Source organism: Aquarana catesbeiana, linkage group LG09 (assembly GCF_042186555.1).
Source record: "Aquarana catesbeiana isolate 2022-GZ linkage group LG09, ASM4218655v1, whole genome shotgun sequence".
Classification (NCBI taxonomy): Eukaryota; Metazoa; Chordata; class Amphibia; order Anura; family Ranidae; genus Aquarana; species Aquarana catesbeiana.
In genome coordinates this window covers 55,566,280-55,579,980 of record NC_133332.1, presented here as the reverse complement: position 1 = coordinate 55,579,980, position 13,701 = coordinate 55,566,280, and the positions used below count along the sequence as shown (strand labels likewise).

The window sequence follows — 13,701 nt, the reverse complement described above, 5'->3', positions numbered from 1 at the left end:
CATCCCGCCACCTCCACGCTTTTATACATACATAATAATGATCTCCTAAAAACAGCTGTTACAGCGTCGTGCGCGCTGACTTCCTGAATCGATGGCGTGCGTTCCATACAGAGTCATGTGTTAACACAATTCACCAATGGGGAGACGAAATAGTGAATCCGCCTCTACCCACCAAACCTCGATGTGGATATCGTCACGTTGTGCGCACTCATTAGACAGAAGAGTGCGTTCCTCAGTTAATCACCCAATCAGAGCCACCGCCGTATGACGCACACACGACGGTGGCTCTGATTGGTGAATTGTGTTAACACATGACTCTGTATGGAACGCACGCCATCGATTCAGGAAGTCAGCGCGCACGACGCTGTAACAGCTGTTTTTAGGAGATCATTATTATGTATGTATAAAAGCGTGGAGGTGGCGGGATGGCATATACCCCAGCCGAAGTCTTTTTAGACGAAACCGGTCGGGTTTCTTTGCTGTACCCAGCCACTTTTACCACACTTACTAATTTTTATATCCACTTTGTACTACTTGAATCGATTCTGCCAGTTTTAACCTTTTTGGATTGTTTGATGATCTTGAGTGATCTAATAAACGCTATTTGAAAAATAGTTTTTGGATTTACACCATGTGGAGGCTCCTTGTTTTTTCTTCATACATGGTCCATGCATGCTGAGAAAGACGGTGACCGTGCAGACCTTCTGGGCAGGTTCTTGGCCCCCCATCTGAGGAGGAACCCTTCCGGTGTACAAGCCATCCTGACACTGTCATCCATCATAAGACAGTACAAGCCCAATTGACTCACCGCCAACGGCCTGTGAGTCCACCAAAGTCGGTAAGAGTATTCCATCCCTTACTCAGATTTGGATTTTTTATTGTGATGCTACCCGCCTGGGATTCAATTTGGGTCAACCACGCCATACATCATATGGACTAATATATTATGCTTATATTGCTTATTTGGGAGGTATATCTCCCCACTTGCATTGTGGACACTTTTGACACTATATTTTTTTCACCACTAATAAGTTTGGATGTTTCATTTAATAATTTTTGATATATTCATTATTTTTCTTTTGTGTTGTTTTGTGCTCTTCCTGAAAAGATAGAGCATTTCACCTGGTTACAGGTGTGGTGATATTGGATGTTACACCCATATTCACTGCACTATCTAGTATACATACCTTTCAGGTTTGGGATTAGATGAGGGCACTCGCTCTTTCAAATGTAAATAGACTTCCTTCTGTCCTATACCTTTTACACTTGCTTTCTCACCATAGCGCTACACTTTTAATATTTAGTTAATGTACACAAATTTAGTCGTTTTGTAGTGTTGGCTGCTGTTCTGACTTGTTGGATTGGCGCGGTATTTCACTTATCCATTTGTGGCCATCTTTAGTCTGGGCATCTGAAGCAAGACTGTGTTTCTTCCTGGATATCATCCTTGCAGATCTCGCACATGCTCAGTGCAGCACAAGCAGTGTAATAGGTTTCAGGTCAGGTTTCCATAGCCAACGGCAGTGTCAGAGGAAGTTGCCGCCCCTTCCCAGAAGGCATTGCAAACAGGAAATGATGCGATGGGCCGCGGCCAGGGAGGAGGAAGTGAAAAATGAATACAGCAGATATACAGTAGGTGCTGAGGAAAAAAATTAAAAAATATCCAATTTGTTTACAGTGCACAGTTTAGTGAGGGATGCTAAAGAGTTGTAAAAGTGGGTGGAACTCCACTTTAAGCTCTGTTCATGTCGAGAAGTTATCGTAGCTATCATATCCACACCTTCCAGAAGAAATTTTACATAGTTACATTGGTCCAGCTTGGACCAATGTGACTTTGCATATACTATACCTGTCTGATCTCTCTGATGTCACCACCCCACCTCTCCACCTTGTTCAATCAGTGATCACTATGCATTCATGTAGAAAATGCAAAGCAATCCTTGAATGGCGCCCATGCTGAGCAGGTGACCTCTTGTGTTCACTAGAGCAACAGGGAAACCGGTCAGCACAGGACCCGGAAGCTAGTGAAGATCGACAGAATAGCGGTGTGTGCTACAGTGATTTCCAGCTTCTAGAAGGATCCCATAGGTATGGTATATGCATAGGTACATTGGTCTAAGCTTGAACAATGTCACTTTGCAAAAATATCCATACCTGGGAATGTCACTCCTGTCAGTAGGGCTTTTTTTAATTTATTTTTTTTGGAAAAACAAGAAAAAAAGCTGCGCTCAAAGGATACAAATATAAATATAAAATGTGAAATCAAAGCAGCCTGCACCAAAGGTCTAGTCCCAAACCTCACAATAAGAAGAAATACAAAAAAGATGCGGCGCTTAAAAAATGTTTAGTGAAAAAATTATAAATAAAGAAAAAAGACTAAGGCGCAGTCTTATCCCCATAGAGAAACTGAATAAACTGAATAAGTACACAAAATCAAATGAGTGATAATAGGATATATAACAATTGAATATAGGGATGAACGCTTATATCAAAAGGAATAATAAATAGCAGCATGTGAACAAAAAAACATATACATAAAAGAAGAGAACCCCCAAGTATGAAGTCCACAAGATAAGAAAGTATTCTTGAAAAAAGTGATTGGAAAAAAGTGCCAAAAAAAGCAGGTGAAGATGCAAGTGAAGATAATTTTCTGTGTCTCGTCACACCCAGGGTGTAATATCAAATGCGCTTATTTTTTTTGCCTCTAGCATTAGCCCTGAGCTCCCAGCTGTCACTTTTAAACACAGAAGCTGGTTTCCTGTGCCTACTTCTGTGTTTACAGGCAGTGCTGGGACAAGGTCATCCATCGCCCAGGACAAAGGTACCAAACTGTGCCCCCCCCCGCCACGTTCATGATGTACAAGTTTAGGGGATCCTACACCCAGCAGTCACTCACTTACTAGAATCACAGCCGCTGTCACTACTCCTGTCAGCCTTGCAACAGAAGGAAGGTGCCCCCATCCCTACATTGCCGCCATTGCGCCCAGGGCAGCTGTCTCTCCTGCCCACCCCTTGTCCTGGCCCTGTGTACAGGTGACAGAGTGCCTCAAATGACAGGAGTGACAAGAGTGCCCTCAGTGCAGGAGGCTGGACTGTTATGGTGCAGAGCAAGGAGCATCCTCATTCAGTTTTCAGTCTTCACCCTGGGCAATGGTTGGCTTGTCCTGGCTCTGTGTACTGATTATTATTATACAGGATTTATATAGCGCCGACAGTTTACTCAGCGCTTTACAACATTAGGGCAGACAGTACAAGTACAATACAATTTAATACAGGAGGAATCAGAGAGCCCTGCTCATTAGTGCTTACTGTCAACAACAGTAATAGACAGTCATTAGAGGTTAATCCAACTGAACACTAGCGATGCATACCAGTTAGGGGTCTGATCATTTATTTCTGTACAATCAGAAATGCTCTGTGTATAACATTTATTTTCTACACCAGGACTACAGAAGTTCAAGAGCCAACTTCTCATGACTGGTAACGCATCCAGGATTGGACCCTTCACGTGAAGTGTGCAGAACACATGTGAGTGTAAATGAGCCTTTTATAGTTTCCTTTAAAGGGGGTGTTGAGGACTGCTGTACTAAGATTGGTGCTGTCACAGAGAGAACAGTGGCTCTTGGCTGCAGGTTACTGGCGGGTGACTGGCAGTATTAGCTGCAGTGCACACCACTGTGATTGTCTAGGAAATCAAAATGCACTGTACTGCAGGGTTACAAGACAACACTTTACTAAGGGGCAATTCAGGGTTGGTGAAGGTGATGTAAAAAAAGCACTGCCAATGCAGAGCAGGTTGTCTAAAGACACTGTTAGGCCCCTTTCACACAGGCGCCTCCGTTATGCGGATTCTGCTTGCTCAGCAGGGGATTGTTCTGCTGATCCTTGCTGAGCAGACGGATGACGGGTCCTGTCTATTCTGCTGTGCAGAGCGGATACGGGCACAGTCCTGCTCTCCTCTATGGGGAAATTGGGTGGAAATGGACACCCTGTCTGTTTCTATCCGATCTGCCGAATGGATGGAAAATAGGAGCACCATCTGTCTTAATTTTGCAGGCGGGATTGAATCAGATGGTACTGGGTGTCATCAGACATGAGTCCGCTGACATCCGCCACTCTATAGAGGAGCCTGGAGGGTCCGACACCCTCTGACAAGCGGACCTGATCGGAAAGCCTGTGTGAAAGGACCCTTACTGGTCACCACTGTGGGGAATGTGGAGGAGGGTTGAGAGGGTAAATACAAAAAATGTGCAGCTATTATGCAACCCTCTGGAAGTGTTGGGGCCTTCTATAATTTTCAAATTGACTGCCGCTCAGTTAGTGGTATGTTGCTAGAGATGTTTTCAGTAAATGTAATGACTTTGCACTTTTACGTACACAGATATTTATGCATCAGTGCAAACACTACAGTGTGCAATTACTACAGACAGAGGATTTGTAAAGCAAAATCTATTGACCACATTTTGTCTACATCATTCACACATTCTGGAATGGAGTTCACCATAAACAGAACTATACCATATAGTTTTAAGCACTGTAATATTTGTATTTAGAGTCTTCACTTTGAAATGCGATAACCCTAACTACCAAGACCTGAGGTGTGCCTTGGCCTAGCTGGTCAGTACACCTAAAAGCAGGCATACCCTGAATGTATGAGTATGAAAAAGTGTATGAAGCGTATATGTATATATGAAGGTTTGGGGGAACGGGTGGGTGGGAACCATGAAGACGAGCTGATGTGGAAATGAATGAAGGAGGAGGGATATATATACCCCCCAGACTCCTCCTACAAATGCAGGCTAGTCTCTGGCCAGCCTTCTAACTTAATACATTTATACTAAAAGCTGTTTGTTTGTTTCGTTTTTTTTGTTTCAAAATAACAAACGTCATACCTGCTCTGTGCGGTGGTTTTGCACAGAGCAGCCCCATTCCTCCTCTTCTCAGGTCCCCCGCCGACGCTTTTGGCTCCACCCGCTGTCGAGTCCCCCCATGGCAAGCCACTTGCTATGGGGGCACTCATGCAGGCTCGCTCCCGAACCCTGTTCTGATTGTTAGGAACGAGAGACTGGAGAGAGCCTCGGCTCTTGTGCACATTGCTGGACTGAGATGGTGCTCAGATAAGTATTAGGGGGACTGTGGGGAGCTGCATGCAGAAGGTTTTTTACCTTACTGTCCGAATGCAGTAAGGTAAAAAAAAAAAAAAACTTCTACCCTTAGAACTATTTTAAAAAGGATTTGGGGCAGTTATTTTTTTTTCCCAACCCCTTCATTGTCAGGCCATATTTTAGTTCTCAGTGCTGTGATAGTTTGACAATTACTCTGTCATGCCACACTGTACCTAAATACCGTATATACTCGAGTATAAGTCGACCCGAATATAAGCCGAGGCACCTAATTTTACCACAAAAAAATGGTAAAAACTTATTGACCCGAGTATAAGACGAGGGTGAGAAATGCACAGATACTGTAAGTAGAAAAGAGGGTCAACAATGCCCATTTGCAGCCTCACTGTGCCCATTTGCAGCCGTAGGTCCCCCGAACTTCAAACTCGGTAGTTAAGGGTTCCTAGATGCCCCCTAGCTGCAGCCAAAATTTGGGGTCTTTGGACCCAAAGGGTCCCGAAAAGACATTGCTGCAGATGGACACAGTTGACCGACTTTGGTGCCCCGTATCTTGGGGCCACTTGCTGCTAGGAACCCCAAATTTGGGGTGCAAACCCAGTGGAACTAGCACTGCAACACATCCAAAGCTGGGGTTCCTAGTAGGGCTGGGGAAAAAATCGATTTAAATCTTGAATCGAGTTGAGAGGTCAAATCGATTCAAAATTTAAGCAAATCGATTTTTTTAGATTTTTTTTTTTTTCACCGCGTCGGTCCTGAGGCGCTGCGGGCATGAGTTTTTACGCGAGGCTGCGGCTTTGGCCTAGTCCGCGGCGTCCGCCGGACGCCGCGGACTAGGCCGAAGCCGTGGCCTCGCCTAAAAACTCCTGCCTGATAGCTCCCCAGGACCGGCGCTGACACCGTGTCGGTCCTGCGGGCAGGAGCCTTTAGGCGGCCTAGTCCACGAGGCCGGACGCTGCGGACTAGGCCGAAGCCACGGCCGAAGCCTAAAAACTCATGCCCGCAGCGCCTCAGGACCGGCGCGGTGTCCAAAAAAAAAAAAAAAACTTGATTCGAATCGTGGATTGAGTTCTTTTTAAGAAAATCGAAGATTTTTTTTTAAAGAAAATCTCTCTCCCAGCCCTAGTTCCTAGCACCAAGTGTCCCCGAGATATGGGGCCCCAAATTCGGTTCAGAAAATGTCAAGCACTTTTCTGCAGCAGAGAATGACATTTTCCGAACTGACTTTGGGGCCCCGTATCTCAGGGGCCACTTGATGCTAGGGACCCCAGCTTTGGATATGTTGTAGTGCCAGTTCCACTGGATTTGCACACCAAATTTGGGGTTCCTAGCACTAAGTGGTCCAGAGATACGGGGCCCCAAAGTTGGTTCGGAAAATGTCATTCTTTGCACCAGAAAAGTGCTTGACTCGAGTATAAGCCGAGGAGGGCACTTTCAGCACAAAAAAATGTGCTGAAAAACTCGGCTTATACTCGAGTATATACAGTACATTTTATATATATTTTTTTGAGACAGAACATTCTTGGTACTCATTTTAGCTAATATATTAGTGGTTGGTGAGTTGTCACTATTTAACAACAGCCACTTATAAGTGAACCCCATTCAGGAAAACATTTCTGTTTTTCAGGATCATTGCAAGTAAGACACAGACAGAGGTTTTCTTACAGGCGTCTGTGAACATATTGAATCCTGCTATGCTCTTAAAGGCATATTCAGTAAAGCCGGGCAAAAAGATCATGTGCAAAGTATGGAATTATATAGCAGATAATCAGATTTGAACTTACAGGAGGTGATAGGCGAGTTTTGATAAGCTGCTCTGGGCGTTTGTGCTTTGTAGGTTACTTTTTGCCCTATTGAGCCCGATTATGTCAGCATGTTCTTCTTTAATAAACAAGCACTGGGTCAGTAGGAGTAAAAAGAGCAGAGAACTGATAATTGCACTCTGCTCCCTCAAGCTGACTTAGTGTTTTCTTATGAATATCAGCATGTTATCACTCATGAACATGCTGATGCTGACAGGTGCTAGATCAGCCTTTCTCAACCAGGGTTCAGTGGAACCCCAGGGTTCCTTCAGAGGATGCTAGGGGTTCCTTGAGTAATGAGCAATGTCTGCCTCTCAGATAAGTAACCACTGACACCAATGGTCTTTTGAACTATCTGTAAGGAGGGGATTCTTCCCACTGACCATTATGCTAATATACAATTATCTGTAGATATAGTAACTATTGTTAGAGGTTTCCTTATGCCTGGTATACACAATGAGATTATCGGACGAATGATCCTCCGTATTTTCGTACAATTTTCTGATCGTATGTACGTGCCTTTAGACTGGAACGTAATTTCAAGGGTTCTTCCACGTTAAAGACCTGTGAAAAGTTGTTCTATGTATTCTAATTACATTAGGATTCCGTCATATCTCAGTAGACCAAGGCACCAGACCAGTCACCTTCAGGATCAAGGTTCCACCAAGAAGGCCATGACACACTTGTAGCTGCAACCAACTTGCTCTTATTTAATGTTTTTGTTAATGGGAAAATGTGAATGGAAGGTCTTTGTTGCAGCAAATTTGATTTTGCAACTTGCTGATTGACACTAGGCGATATCCGGTCCAGAAGGGCACCAGCAGCTAGATGCTGGAGCACTGAGTCTAAAGAAGAAGGCGAGTATTGCATCAAAATCTACATTTTTTATTTCCAGTCTTTTGGGCTTTTTTTTTAATTCTAACTGGAATATTACTTTCACGTAGCTGCTCATGTTATCCAGTGCAGCTGTTGAAAACTATGGCACACCAGCCATTTGAAGCTGTATAGTCGTCTACTGTAGCTAGCTACAAATCGCCAAAGTAATCAGTAAGACTTGCAGCTGCTACAAATTCGCTGGTGTGACGGGACCGATTGCCTCTTTACAACATTGATTTTTTTTTGTTTGTTTTGAATGACTGTTTCCATGTAATTCTTTAAAGTATGGTGCCTAAGAAAATAACAGTCCTTTAATGCTTCAAAATTAGAGAGAGCTTCTTGTTCACAGCACTTTATTTGCAAAAGTTGGATCACTTCGTATCTTTCCTCCTAGTGAGGGACTCGTTTCTGAAAAGGATTAGCTTAACTCCTGTGTTGCCTCATCGTCATTAATAGCCTTTAATAATGACCCCGGGCTGCATGAAATGTCATAAGCCATATGTTTCGTGTTGCGTGTGTGCTGCTTCTTGTTCTGCATCACAGCTTCTTGGAAGTTCTCTTTGATGTTTAAGCAGCAAAGCAATATGTGGTGGATTGCTATACAAGGAGAGTCATCTTGATGGTGTAAAGAGGTTGAAGGTTTCATAACTCAACTGTGTAGACGTATTACAGACTGACCCTCTAGTCTACGTTCTTTTAGATTGTCCCTAAGGACACTGTATCATATGACAGGGTGGGTGTTGTTAACTACCTTTGCCTATCCATATCTAAGTCACAGGATATATCACGTGTGTGTATGATATTTCTTAGTTCCTACTATCCACACATCCTTATTATCCTTCTCAGATGGTTTCCATGTCACTCTACACATTAGTTGAATCATTCTCATGTGTGTTCCAGCTGACACTTCATAGTTCTCGATTCCTCCTTGTGCACACTGAGGAGAATAGTCACCAAGGAGTGAATCATTGAAGATGACAGATCTTCACAACAAACATTATCTCATCAGGGGCCCAGTATCCTCTCCTTTGCCTAAGGGCTATTGAGTAACTCGGCTGGTACCTGGGATCACACTGAGCTTTATTCTCCATCGTAGTCAAACTCTGAAGCTGAGGAATTGCTTTATGACACTGTTGGAGAAACAGAGGTGAAAATGACATAGAAGGTCCCTAGAAGGCCTCCTGGATATGAACGGTACTCATTGGAAATCATGGGGTACGACTTGTCATGCGACTTATCAGTCCAAAATCGCATGAAAAGTCGCACTAGTGGAAACCTAGCCTTAAAAAACTAAACAAAAAAAAAACAAACCCTGTAAGACAAAGGCATAATGAGCTAGTATGCATCGCATACTAGCTTATTATGAAATACTTGCCTTAGATCAAAGCTGTTGCAGTGGTCCCCGCACACCGCTGTGACCAGCGACATGTCTCTCGGAGTTATTTACGGGTTCGCGGGCTCCGGTGCTGTGATTGGCCGGAGCTGCGATGACGTCACTCTTGTCGGTCACGGCACCGGCACTGAAGGAATGGCACGAGCAGGCCGTTTCTTCAGTGCACATGCGTCGATGACGTCGCGCAAACGTATATGGTAAATATCTCCTAAACCGTGCAGGTTTAGGAAATATTTACAGTACCAACAGGTAAGCCTTATTATAGGCTTACCTGTAGGCACAAGTGGTGTAACTAGGTTTACAACCACTTTAAGGTGCTCCTAGATGCCAAAGGGCAGTGGGCCATGTAGCCAAAGTCCGACCACTCTAAGGCACCTTTGTCTGCTGGTGTGTGCCTAAGCTTAAAACTAGGGAAGCACCGCTACCAGCTTTTTACCAGCGAGTACAAGTACCGATACCTTTGTGGTGCGATTTAAGGCCATATAAAAAGAATGGGCTCAAATCACACTGCAAAGAATCACATGCAATTTGAACAGGAATGCGGTGCGATTCCTAGCCGAATTGCATGTGGTTTCCCCCACCGCTCCTGTGTGAACCCAGTATAGAAAGACAGGGAAGCACCATTTAAGTGCAGCAATGCTTCCTTCCTACATCTTCTCCAGTCCTGTGAGCATTGCAAGCAGTCGTGGTTTTCCATGATTGGTGGGACGGGGACACTATGACCATGCAGATTTGGATTTGACATGTGAGATATGTACTTTTCACATGTGAGTTGCTTTGTCGCTGAATGGGCAACACAGCAGCAACAAATCCCGTGGAGGTGGAAAACCATTCCATGCATGTGGGCTACATGGCTTTATCTAGGCAGATGGCACATTGGTGTCTGTTTATGAAGCAGTGATCAGCGGTGATCCCAAGGATCGCCGCTGATCACAGTCCATAAACAGTTTATGAAACAGTGATAATCGGGGGGAGGAGTGTTTGAACATGTTCTCCCGCCGATTATCTCTACACATGGAGAATCCTCATTGAATGACACAGTAACGGGCAGTTTATGAAGCGGTGATCTCACCGCTTCACTGGCGATCTGAGTCAGAATTCACACTCCCAGGTTCACCAGCTCAGAGGTGGTGAATCGGGGAGTGAAGAGGAAATCTCGGGGGATCTGAGGGGGAAGGAGGAAGATTTTTAACTTCCTTATGCCTCGTTCAGACCCCCCAACACTGTAAGCATTTCCCCCTGTCATATTTATGTGTATATATATATATATATATATATATATATATATATATATATATATATATATATATATTGTGTGTGTGTATGTATATATATATATATATATATATATATATATATATATATATATATATATATATATATATATAATGTATGTGTATATATAATGTGTGTGTGTATACATATATAGATAATGTAGGGGGACTTGTTATTTTATTAACATTAATCCACGCCGTCTGTCCGTGTATTGAGCGGTGATAATTTATCACTGCTTAATAAACTGACATCTCTGTGTTTCTGTGAATTTCTGGTACTGTAATCTCGTAAAGTCTCACGAGATTCCAGTATCAGGGGCCATTCTCCACTGTTGGAAGCGTTTGTAGATCACTTCACTCCTCAAAAGGTGAAGCGATCTACACCGCTTCATAAACAGGCACACAAAGGAGAAAGATCTCCACTGTGAATGCCGGAGAACGAAGCAGTGAATAGATTTCACTGCTTCATAAACGGACACCATTATTACCATGCTGTCACCACCAGCCCCATTCCCTGCCATGCCAGGCTAGCCCTACTACCAAGGAACTGGGGGTGGGGGGGTTGTACAGCTGGCAAAGTGGGGTGTAAAATGTCTCACATGGAGCATGGGGTAGGGGGCAGGCTGACATGTAACAGAAGAGGTTGAGTCTTGAATACACAGAGAAGGGAGATCACTAGGGCTCAAATTGGGCCCAGAAGAAGCCCAGAAGATGGCACCTCAGCTAACTCACTTGTTCCCTTTCCTACTTGCCAAGTTCAGCACCCCCACATCTACTTGTGTTACCCTCCTTTGCCAACCCCCCCCCCTCACTCCCCCCTCCTCTTTTTTATGTACAGCAGAGAAAACTCCCCTCTGCCAGATCCCCACCCCCCACCCAGGAGGGTGCACATACCATGGGGTGCCAACTGGGGTAGTTGCTTACTGCTGGGTGGTCCAGGGGCAACGCAGTGTCGGGTAGAGGGGGGAGCAGAGGAGCGACAGTCCAGGAGTGGCCATCTTGAGCTGATCTGCAGCATTGTCAGTGCGGGCACTGCACCCATCACCACCTCTCAAGGCCAGTCACGGATGGGAGATGCCCTCCTTCCCCCTCCCCTGGACCAGGCTACCGCTCCCACCTCTTTTGCTTGGATCCGGGGGCTGATTAAACCATCCTCAGTGCCCCGTTCGCCGCTGCCTGTGCGACTGCCTCGGGCACTACACTCACTAGAGCCTCACAGTGGAAACTGTCACCCTCTGGCAGGTGCCTTCCGCATACCCTTAGCGTTGTCACTAGGAACCGCATGCAATTTGGACAGGAATCACAGGGCATTCCTGTTCAAATCGCATGCAATACCTTGCAGTGTGATTTGTAACCATTCATTTTGTATGGATGCAAATCGCACCGCAAAGTATCGATTTCGGATATTGGACCAATTTCATGAGTATGAGTACTCGTGAAAATGCTCGGTATTGACACCGATACCAGTATCAGTTCCACTAATTTTTAATAATTAGCCTCATTGTAATGTCCACCCATAGTGCTGTAATGTTTGGATAGTTATGTTGTGCAATAACAAGAGAAAGTACCTTTTTTCAATAGGATCCCCCTTGGTCGTGGCTGCTTAGGCGACTACATCATCAGCCTGGCCCATTGACTCCTGGGATATCTATGTCATCAATCCCATTAGTCTTCCGGCATCTAAGCCCAGGTGTTATGATGAGATTTCCTTATAACAACAAAGCGCACCTCACAGTGTCATTTCGGCACAGGCGCAAGATCAGGAAGTGCATGCTGGGTAGTCAGTTGCATAAAATCCCAGAAAGGAAGGCAGGCCGGCTTCAGCTGCCCACATTCTCCATGACCACTGTCACAATCAAGGGAGAGAAAAGAGAACTACACAGTTTGTAAGTTATTTGAATATGGACATGGGCAGCAATCTCCATTGTCGTTCTGGTGAATTAAAACAATATCAATGATATTATTATTATGTTGCCTAGGAGGCTGGAATTTCTGACTAGTCCGAAACAAATATCAAAGGTTTTCTAAACTCTCCTGTCACTGTTCCCCCCCATAACTAATGGCTGGTGGTGTTTGGGGCTACATCATAGACTGACACAGTTCTGCCAAAAACATGCAGATTGGGCAACTGTACAGTACTCCATGTGCAATAACGAACACCTGCTTAGATCAGGAGTATTAAGATTATTGGTACTTTAATGACAATTTGTATAGTACTTCCCAAACAGTAGACCTATACGCAAGATTACTGCTGCCTTATTGGTATGATTTTGGCCATTTTCATAGAAAACCAATCTGGCTGGTCTGGCTACCAGCAGACAAACCTCTTAAAACTTTAGAGTTGCATGTGGGTGGAGCAGTATAGTTATTACTATTGTTACTCCCAACCACCAAAAACCCTTCTTAAGCCCACTTTGATCTACCTAAATCTGCTGTGACCCTCAGCGGCAGTGAAGACCTGTGATCCACCACAGCAGTCTAGTTTTGTTGCTGCTCCTCGTGATGATGTCAGTACACCTCGATGGAGCCATTGGGAGGTGTCTATGTCAGCAGGCAGCAATGTGGACACCTGATAAAGGACCCTCACACTGCAGCCTAAAAGAGAGAAGAATTGTTCCAAGATGATCAGAAATTTAAATTCTCTGATTTAGATGAGAATTTAGATTTTTTTTAAACCACTGGGGGATTCGCTAGAGGAGGTGGGGGTTCTATGGCCAGAGTTTAGCTTTAAAACAAGATTCTCAGCATTCACCCCTGCTAGCTAGCAATTGGCACCTAACAAAATGTTATCAATCTTATGAAGTATAGAAGTATGTCTCATCAATCAATGTACTAGCTAAAAATTTGGATAGAAAATGACCATGGGTGACCACAGATTACAAGACACAGATGATGTTGTAACAAACTGTTGACGCTATATAAATCTTGTATAACAATAATAATAATGTTGTGTAGCGGTGAAAATTACACATTCTTTCCCTTTTTTTGATACCATCACAAAAAAAAATCTCTATTTGTGGTCAACAGCACTTCCGGTAATCAGAAGTACTCCTTATGACCACTCTAAAATGATATGGACTCAAGTCGCCTACCTTCGGGTCCGATCTGGTCTGCTAAAAAAAATGGAAGGGGATCGGGAAGGGAAGTCGGTATAAACGGACAGTGGAGTCCATTTACTTATTTGGCCACCCATAGAGGAGAGCCAGCTCTGTCCGTGTCTGTTCTGTAGAAAGTGA

At 44.3% G+C, this 13,701-nt stretch overlaps 1 protein-coding gene across 4 annotated transcripts in view; it reads left to right on the top strand.

The window, feature by feature from the left end:
* Positions 1-13,701, top strand: part of ACTMAP (actin maturation protease) — a 341,161-nt gene that overhangs the window by 32,950 nt on the left and 294,510 nt on the right. For all 4 annotated transcript variants that reach the window (XM_073598539.1, XM_073598538.1, XM_073598542.1 and 1 more), the window contains one exon: positions 3,445-3,528. The gene's annotated coding sequence lies outside the window, so the exon portion shown is untranslated. The remainder of the gene's footprint in view (positions 1-3,444; positions 3,529-13,701) is intronic.